This window comes from Acinonyx jubatus, chromosome A3 (genome assembly GCF_027475565.1).
Source record: "Acinonyx jubatus isolate Ajub_Pintada_27869175 chromosome A3, VMU_Ajub_asm_v1.0, whole genome shotgun sequence".
Taxonomy (NCBI): domain Eukaryota; kingdom Metazoa; phylum Chordata; class Mammalia; order Carnivora; family Felidae; genus Acinonyx; species Acinonyx jubatus.
The window spans coordinates 122,286,101-122,295,436 of NC_069388.1; positions in this window are offsets into that span (position 1 = coordinate 122,286,101).

Below are 9,336 nucleotides of genomic sequence, written 5' to 3' on the forward strand. Positions count from 1 at the left end.
GAATTGAAAAGCAAACCACTGCTTTGCCCAGAAAAGGCCCAAGCAAAGCAGGCTGGATTTGGCCTGAACCAGTTTGTGAGTCCGGACTAGATACATTTCATTTTTAATGAATCAAAGGAGCTCACCTAAAGAAAATAATACCATTAATCCTTTCATAAAGTGGGAAAAAATGTATAAAGCAAAAACTCATTTTTATTTAATTTTATTATCCAAGACCTTTTCTTTGAATTGCTTAAACTGAGGTCAAAACGACAAAATATACCAAAGTATAGAATCTAGGGAAATGTGGTCTTACATAAGAATAGTTATTCTAGGGAAGCCTGGGTGGCTCAGTCGGTTAAAGCATCCAGCTTCAGCTCAAGTCATGATCTCACAGTCTGTGAGTTTGAGCCCCAGGCCGGGCTCTATGCTGACAGCTCAGAGCCTGGAGTCTGCTTCAGATTCTGTGTCTCCTTCTCTCTCTGCCTCTCCCCCCCACTTGCACTCTGTCTCTCAAAATAAAATAAAGACATAAAAAAATTTTTTTTAAATAATAAGTTATTCTAGGAGCACCTGGCTGGCTCAGTCAGTTAAGCATCTGACTCTTGATCTCAGCTCAGGTTACAATCCCAGGGTCGTGGGACCGAGCTCCACATCCATCAGGCTCCACACTGAGTCTGCTTCTGATTCTGTGTCTCCCTCTCTGTGACCCTCCCCCATTCATGCTCTGTCTCTCTCTGTCTCAAAAAAAAAATAAATAAATAAACATTAAAAAAAAATTAAAAAAAAAAAGAATAAGTTATTCTACGGGGCGCCTGGGTGGCTCAGTCAGTTAAGCATCATCTGACTTCAGGTGAAGTCATGATCTCAGGGCTCATAGGTTCAAGCCCTGCATAGGGCTCTGTGCTGACAGCTCAGAGCCTGGAGCCTGCTTCAGATTCTGTGTCTCCCTCTCTCTCTGCCCGTCCCCCAGTCATACTCTATCTCTCTCAAAAATAAACATTGAAAAAAATTTTTTAAAGAAGAATAAGTTGCTCTCACAACTGAGGGGTAATTAACATTCAGTTGGGGGAGGAGGGAATGTTACCCTTTTGTAACATCCAGAGGACAATAACACCAAGTTTTTTCTCTTCCCTGTTTCCAGTCTTGAAAGCAAATGATCTAATCAAAGTATTTATACAGAGATGATTCACTTCTTGTGTTATCTTATGATGTCAGAATTTTGCAATAGGGAGGAGTTCAGTTCACAATGGCTTTCCACACTCCGACGTGGCTCCAGTGAAGATGTGCCTGCGGCTATTTATAGCATGAGACAGAGCCTATATTAGGAGCCCCTGCTCAGAACCAGACTCTGGGGAGCAGACAATACAATCGTGAGGAGGCAGTGATGGATATGTTTCATCCGGCCATCCCTGGGCCTCTGCTTCCTCTCCAGCCACAAACAAAGCTGTTCCTCTTGAGGATCCTCAATCAGAAAGGAGAGCATGGAGGGGTGCCAGGAGGCTCAGTCAGTTAAGGGTATGGCTCTTGATTTTGGCTCAGGTCACAATCTCAGGGTTCATGAGATTGAGCCCCGCATCAGGCTCTGCCCTGACAGCCTGGAGGTTGCCTGGGATTCTGTCTCTCCTCTCTCTCTGCCCCTCCCCTGCTCCTGCTCGCTCTCTCTCTCTCAAAATAAATAAATAAACTTTAAAAAAAGGGAGAGCATGAGAAAAATCTCTCTTTTAGACAACTCTCTTGGAACTGCTTCATCTTTGAAGTGTGGAGTTGTGTGATTGCTACTCAGCTTGGTCACAACATATGCTGAAGAAAGAAGTTGATCCATCTATAGTTTGGAAATCTCAGTGATATGCCTACAAAGTTCAGTCCCTCATTCACTCCTTCATTAATTCCACTGACACGTGTTAGTTGCTTCCTGTGTGCCAGGATCTTGGTTTAGGACATAGCTGCCATGCTTTATGGAGCTTACTTAGGGACTTAGCATATGTGACATCTTACAGCTGTTGAACCTCCGATGTCTCTAAGAGGTAGAGGCAGGGCCTGAATCTGGCAGCTATGAAGTAATGGCAGCCGCCACTCTCTTTCGATCATTTATTCTGCAAACATACTGGGTGCCACCAGTGGGATACAGGAGGAATCAGGTAGATTGCCCGTTCTCAAAGGAGCTCCAGTCCATAAATATGAGTGGCAATACAGTACAACAGTCAGTCTAGTGTGGTAAGTGCTACAACAACTGGGCACAGGGGAGGGGCCTGAGGAGTTCAGAGAAGGCTTGAACTAAGTGGTATGTTGGCACTTTGGTGGCCTTCTATGAACCACACCCCCTAGTGTTCATCTGCTTGTATGGTCCCCTCCCATGAGGAATCTGAGTTTAGCCATGTGACTAGATTAAGCCAATGGGACATCAGCAAGAATGATGCAGGTTGCAGCTTAGTGAGTGATTTTACACTGGGGCTTGCTTCTTCTTGGAAGCTTCTTCTTGGAACCTGGCTGCCATGTTTTCAGGATATTCAATCTTCCATGTAGACAAATCCATATGGAAGAGAACTGGACTCCTGACCAACAGTCTCAGCCACATAAAGTATTTTTTAAATTTTATTTATTTTATTTGTTTATAATTTATTTTCAAATTGGTTAACATACAGTGTAGTCTTGGCTTAGGAGTAGAACCCAATGATTCATCTGCTACATAGAACACCCAAGTGCTCATCCCAAAAAGTGCCCTCCTTAATGCTTGTCACCCATTTAACGCCCCTCCAGCAACCCTCAGTTTGTTCTCTGTATCGAAGAGTCTCTCATGGTTTGCCTCCTTCTCTGTTTTTATCTTATTTTTCTGTCCCTTCCCCTATGTTCATCTGTTCAGTTTCTCAAATTCCACGTATGAGTGAAAGCATATAAGCATATGATATCTGTCTTTCTCTGACTGACTTATTGCACTTAGCATAATACCCTCCAGTTCCATCCTTGTTGTTGGAAATGGCAAGGTTTTATTCTCTTTGATGGCCAAGTAGTGTTCCATTGTATTTATGCACCACATCCTTATCCATTCATCAGCTGATGGACATTTGGCTATTGTTGATAGCACTGCTATAGACATTGGGGTGCATGGTGCCTGACACATGCTACATATTGGAAAACCGTTAGCTGACCTTCCTGAGGGGTCATCCAGCTTCTGCTTGTCCCGCCCCCTCCCATGAGCACGTGCACACACAGTTCCCCACTGACAGGGCAGGAGAACAACAATTCCTCACTTAGACTGCCCTGAGGGGAGAAGACCCCTCTCGTAGCTCCCAGAAGCTGCGTCTAAGGTAACACAGGATCTGCTCCCTTGTCATAGGACAGCCCTTCAGTTCTTGGAAAATGACTCCCTCTCCAAGTCTGCTCGTATCTAGGTAGTTCTGGTCCCTATAACCCATCTCCGCAGGCTCTGGCTGCCTTCCTGGGAGCCTGGCTCTGACACACAGTGCTCTGCTGAGGCCCTTCTTAAGGGACATTCCTGAGGTCAGGTCACTACTCCAGGGATGGTCTCACCTTGCCCTTGCAGGCCTGCCAGTTCTTCAGGACGGGACAGTCAGATGGCCGCAGGATGAGGCCCCTCTGCAGAGGCACCGCTACCAAGGTATTCCAGGTGGAGTGGATTGTGAGCTGCCCCGGGGAGGCCATAGGGAGCAGAGAATGTGGAACACGCTGGATTCTGGCCAGCACCTAAGGGGAGGCCTGGGGAAGGTCAGGGCCCTTCGGTAGGCTCCCAGAGTCATGAGAGGACTGCCCAACAGTCCCTCCCATCTCTGAATCAACTACAGCAATGTCCCCGGTGCTTGTGGAGAGGTGCACAAGGAGAGGTGCTTGTGGGGGCACACCTCACGTGGGGAATGCCCCGCAACCTCTTGACCACAGTTGAACTCAGAACTTCCTTTTGAACTTTTGCCCCATGTTCTTGAAATTTAAACAAAGTAAAGAAGTCCCTAGGAATAATGACGCCAATGGTGACTATAACAGTCGGTATCATAACGAACGGTTTGGGGACTTTGCATCGGTTACTGTTAAATTCTTGACGTGCATTATTTCATCTAATCTTACGACAAGCCCGAGCAAGATGCTATTGTGACAGGGACAAAAGGCATCAATATTCACAGCCTATTCAGTTGGCACCTCCCACTCGCCCCTTTCTAGAGGATTCTGAGTTTGCCTGCTGGACCACAGGCTCTTTCCTATGATCATTAGCGGGAAGGAGAATCAAAAGGACTGAAAGGCTGAGTTGACTTATATTTTTGAAGGCCCGGAAGCTTCTCTCAGAAAAAAAAGCAAGTTGTCCAAAAGGCCAAAGAAGTGGTCAAGAGAGAAGTGGAGATGAGAGAGAATTTGGGGAGAGGCAGCCATGAGGACAGGGCTCTGGGGAATTTGCTGGGTAAAGATGTTTAGGAATTTCTAATTACATGTTTTGTACTATAGCTCCCCTTTGTCACTTTGGGAGATTTATATACATATTTACATTACTTTTCAAAAAAATTTTTGAGCGGGGAACTATGTATCTTCTAGAAGCAACCCAGAACTGAGCTAGAACTGAGCCAGCCAGTTTTATTTGTGTTGCACTATTATTATCCCCACCACGTCGAGATAAGGAAACAGAGATTAGAGAGTTTAGATAACCTGCCTGGGGTTGCACTGCCAGTAAATGTCAAAACCAAATTCCATCGAGCAGTCTGTGCTGGTGGCCAGCTACCAGCTACCACAGTGGTTTAGAGGAGCATGAAAACTCATTGCTATTTCTAGGCTCGTCCAGGTCAAGGGTTTTACAGTTGCCCAGACCACACACAGAAGTGGCTCTGGAACTCTTGGGCTGCAAATACCATTTTGTTCACTCCCTTCCCCGAAGTATGTTTCCCAAATGTCCCCTCATCCTCCTTTCCCTCCTCAGTGACCCACGCCCTCCCTTCCAGAAGCAGGCCTCTGGATGAGCTTCTGCACCCAGGCAGTGTCTGCTCAAGTAGACACTTCCTGATGTCTCCATCAAGCTTTGACCTTGTACTTTACATCCCGTGGCTGCCATGGCTCATGAGAGGCTGGCAGGACTCTCAGAGCATGGCTGGGACAGGAAGTCCTGCCCAAACCAGTCACCCTTCTCTAAACATTTCTTGAGCCCACACTGGGAAAACAGCCCTCCCTGGAGGCAATTCTCTTTCTCTCTGAAACTTGCCCTGACTTAACGCTCTATTGTCATAAAATAAAACTAAGCCTGCCATGGGCCTCTTTATGCTATATTACTTTACCCCATGTGGAAGAGACCGGACTACGGTAAAGATAGAACCGGCTGGTCAGGAGAGTGAAGGACGGAGGCTTTTATATTCTTATTGCATAATGGTTCGAGCATAAGAAAAATATAAAGACGAATACCTGCCACCCCGCCTTGCCAATCTTTGTATTTCCCACATACACTTTAAATCATTTTGGTACAGAAGAAACTACTGTGCACCCCTCCCCAATCCTGCTCCATAGCCTCCCTCTCTCATATATGTTGTTTAGTATCTCCATGAATATATTTATTCGTTTAGTACACGTGAATGTGTCCTAAAGATATATGGGAGTGTTTCACATGTTTTAAGCTTTTATACAAATAATGTCATACTTTGCATAACTTCTGCAACTTGCTGAGGTTTTTGTGTTTTTTAAGTTTATTTATTTTGAGAGAGAGGGAGAGAGAGTCGGGGAGAGTGGCACAGAGAGAATTCCAAGCAGGCTCCATGCTGTCAGCACAGAGCCTGACGTGGGGCTCGATCCCACAAACTGCGAGATCATGACCTGAGCCAAAATCGAGAGTCAGACACTTAACTGACTGAGCCACCCAGGCACTCCTGCAACTTGCTGTTTTTACTCGATGATGTGGTTTTTGAGATTTGAGATTTTTTTTTTTTTTAAGTAGGCTCCACACCCACTGTGGGGCTTGAACTCACAACCCTGAGATGAAGAGTCACATGCTTTACCTACTGAGCCAGCAGGTGCCCAGTACATGTAGTTCTTGCTCATTCACATTATCTATGTGGTATTCCATTTTGTGAATATTTATGCATCCTCTGTTCTTGGGCATTTGGGTTATTTCCAAGCTTTTTCTGATACAATTATTCAAAAGAGAGAGACAACAGCCCCAAATGGAGTCACTTGTGCTAAGCCTCATGTCAGCACATCAACACTTAACAACTAACCTAAATGTAGTTTCAGCCTCTCCCAGGAATGTAACCTTTAAGTTGTTCTGGAATTACCTGGTTAGCACTAGTGAAGTAATCTGCTCCACAGACCCTTTCCATCCCCCATAGGGAGGTCACCTTGCCCGAAACAATCCACTCTTTGCTAGAAACTTCCTTTTCCTGCCCCCTTATGCCTATAAAAGCCTTTCATTTTTGTGCAGCCTTTCAGAGCTGTTTCCTGTTTGCCAGATGGGATGCCACCCAATTCGTGAACTGTTTTTTTGTTTTTGTTTTTTTATATTAAAAAAGTTTTTTTGAGTTTATTTACTTATTTTGAGAGAAAGAGAGCACAAGCAAGTGAGGGACAGAGAGAGAGGGAGAGAGAATCCCAAGTAGTCTTCACACTGTCAGCATAGAGCCTGATGTGGGGCTCAAGCCCACAAACCATGAGATCATGACCTGAGCTGAAACCAAGAGTTGGATGCTTAAACTTACTGAGCCACACAAGCACCTCTGGGTTTTTTTTAATATTTATTTTTTTTTGAAAGAGAGAGAGAGCGCGCGCACACATGCCGGAGTGGGGGAGGGGCAGAGAAAGAGGGGGACAAAGGATCTGAAGCAGGCTCTGCACTGACAGCAGCCAGCCTGATGTGAGGCTCAAACTCATGAACCATGAGATCATGACCTGAGCCGAAGTCGGATGCTCAATCAACTGAGCCACCCAGGTGCCTCTCAACTCATGAACTGTCGAAAAAACAAATTAGATCTTTAAATTTACTCAGTTGAGGGGCGCCTGGGTGGCTCAGTCGATTAAGCGTCCAGCTTCAGCTCAGGTCATGATCTCACAGCTCCTGGGTTCAAGCCTCGCATCAGGCTCAGAGCCTGGAGCCAGCTTCAGATCCTGTGTGTGTGTCTCTCTCTCTCTGCCCCTCCCCTGCTTGTGCTCTGTCTCTCTCTCTCTCTCTCTCTCAAAATAAACAAACAAAAATTTTTTAATTTATTCCGTTGAATTTTCTTTTGAGAGAGAGAGTGTGTACATGAGCAGGGGAGGGGGACAGAAGGAGAGAGAGAGAGAGGTTCCACACTCGTGGCAGAGCTGGACCTGGGGCTCAATCCCATGACCGTGGGATCATGACCTGGGCCAAAATCAAGAATCGGAGGCTCAACCAGCTGAACCACCCAGGAGCCCCATCAGTTGATTTTTTTTTTTTTTTCCAACACCAGCAATGACCGATGCACTGGCCAACGGGATAGGCCAGTGTGTACACACAGATGAGTTTCTAAGATACGGACCTTTGTCACAGGAAGGAGCTTTTCATATGACAAAAAACCTAGGTTGCATTTCAAGTTTAGAAATTGTAGCCAAGGGCATGTGAAATGGGCACAACGACTCTGCCTCCAGCTTCCACCTTGGGAGCCCCACGTCCTAGGTGAGTGAAAGTGGCCATCTTTCCAAGAATATGGTTCCTGACAACGCCCTTTCATCCGGACTCCGTGAAAGACACACATATAGATGCTGCTGTGAATCACTTATCTTGTCTGTTTTCGCTTTTGGATTTATAGTTGGAAATAGTGACATTCTGGAGTGTTCTCATGACTCACACTGAGTGTGACAGTGAGAGAGTCAGGAGGGAGGGCATGACTGTTTAGAGAAAAGGAAATGGGATCAACATGTGGAAGTCAGGAGGGCTGATGTTCCACTCAGCCATTTCTGGGTAATAAGCCACCCAGTAAAGATTTGTTGTTCTCCCAATCACGTGGGTTCCTCTGCTGGTCTCTCCTGGGCTTGCTCAGGCAGTTAGTGTCAGGTAAAGGATCAGCTGGGCAGGAAGTAGGCTTAAGAGGGTCCTACTCACATGTCTGGAAGTTGGTGCTGGCTGTCAGCTGAGTCCCCTTGATTCCCCTCCACTTGGTCTCTCGGCCTCCAATAGGCTAACCCAGCTTCCGTACATGGTGGGTTGGGCAGCATTCCAGGAGAGTCAAAGTGGATGCTGTAAGGACTCTTGCAGGCAAGGCTGACAATAACATCACTTCTGCCCAGTTCTATTGGCCAAAGCAAGTCATAAGGCTAGTCCAGAGTTAAGGGGAGGACAGGTTGACACTCTTGTTAGAAGGGTCCGCAAAGTCCTGGCCCATTGGAAAGGAGCATGGGATGAATTGCTTCAGCCATCTTCGAAAACAATCTCCCATAACTGGGCAACTTGGACAGAGATGGAAACGTAACAATGACCACAGAGATTTTAGCTAGAGTCTTGTGTGCAATTTCCACAATAGGTCAGCACGATGCAATTCCCATCAGCCTGGCTTTCCTGGCTAGAAACAGGTTCACAGAGGAATAGAGTTTTAAAATTACTGATGTTGCTGATTCTTCTCTTTACCTGAAGGTCCAATAAGGAGTCTACCTTTAACTTTTGTGAATTAGTTCTTTGAATGACTATTTTTTAAGCACCTCGTGGGTACTGTGCATTATGCTAGCTGCTGGGGATATGACAGTGAATGGGATATGTCTGTTGCCTATTCTCTCAGAGCTTGATTCTGTAGAAAGGAAAGAGGCATCAAACAATGAATTACACAGTCAGAGATTTAATTACGATGGTACTAAGTGCCACAGGAGAAGCAAGGCATGCAGGGAGAAAATGTAAGTGGGGGCCCTCACCAGGACCAAGTCGGAAGGAAGTCCTTGAGGAAGACACGGGAGCTAGTTTTTGAGGACTAAGGAGATTACATAGGCTAAGGGTGGGGAAGGGTGGCAGAAGGATATTTCAAGCAGAAGAAACAGTGTGTACTAAGGTCTTAGAGAGGAACTGAGAAATACACAGGGAAAGGGGGACAGCTGAGCAGATAGGACTGGAGAACAAGCAAAAGCCAGACCACACGGGACCTTCTAGACCATGTAGAGCGCTTTGGTCTGTCCCGGACTGAACTTGTTTCCCCTGCAAATTCGTATGTTGCAGCTTTACCCACACAATATGACTGTATTTGGAGACAGGGCCTAAGGAGGTAATTAAGGGTGAATGAGGTCATTCCAGTGGAGCCCCAATCCGACAGAACTGGTGATCTTATACGAGGAGGAAGAGACACCGGGAGAGCACATGCCCAGAGGAGAGGCCACGTGAGATATGCAGCAAGTCAAGGGGACAATCCTCCCCGGAAACCAAACCTGCCAAGATCTTGA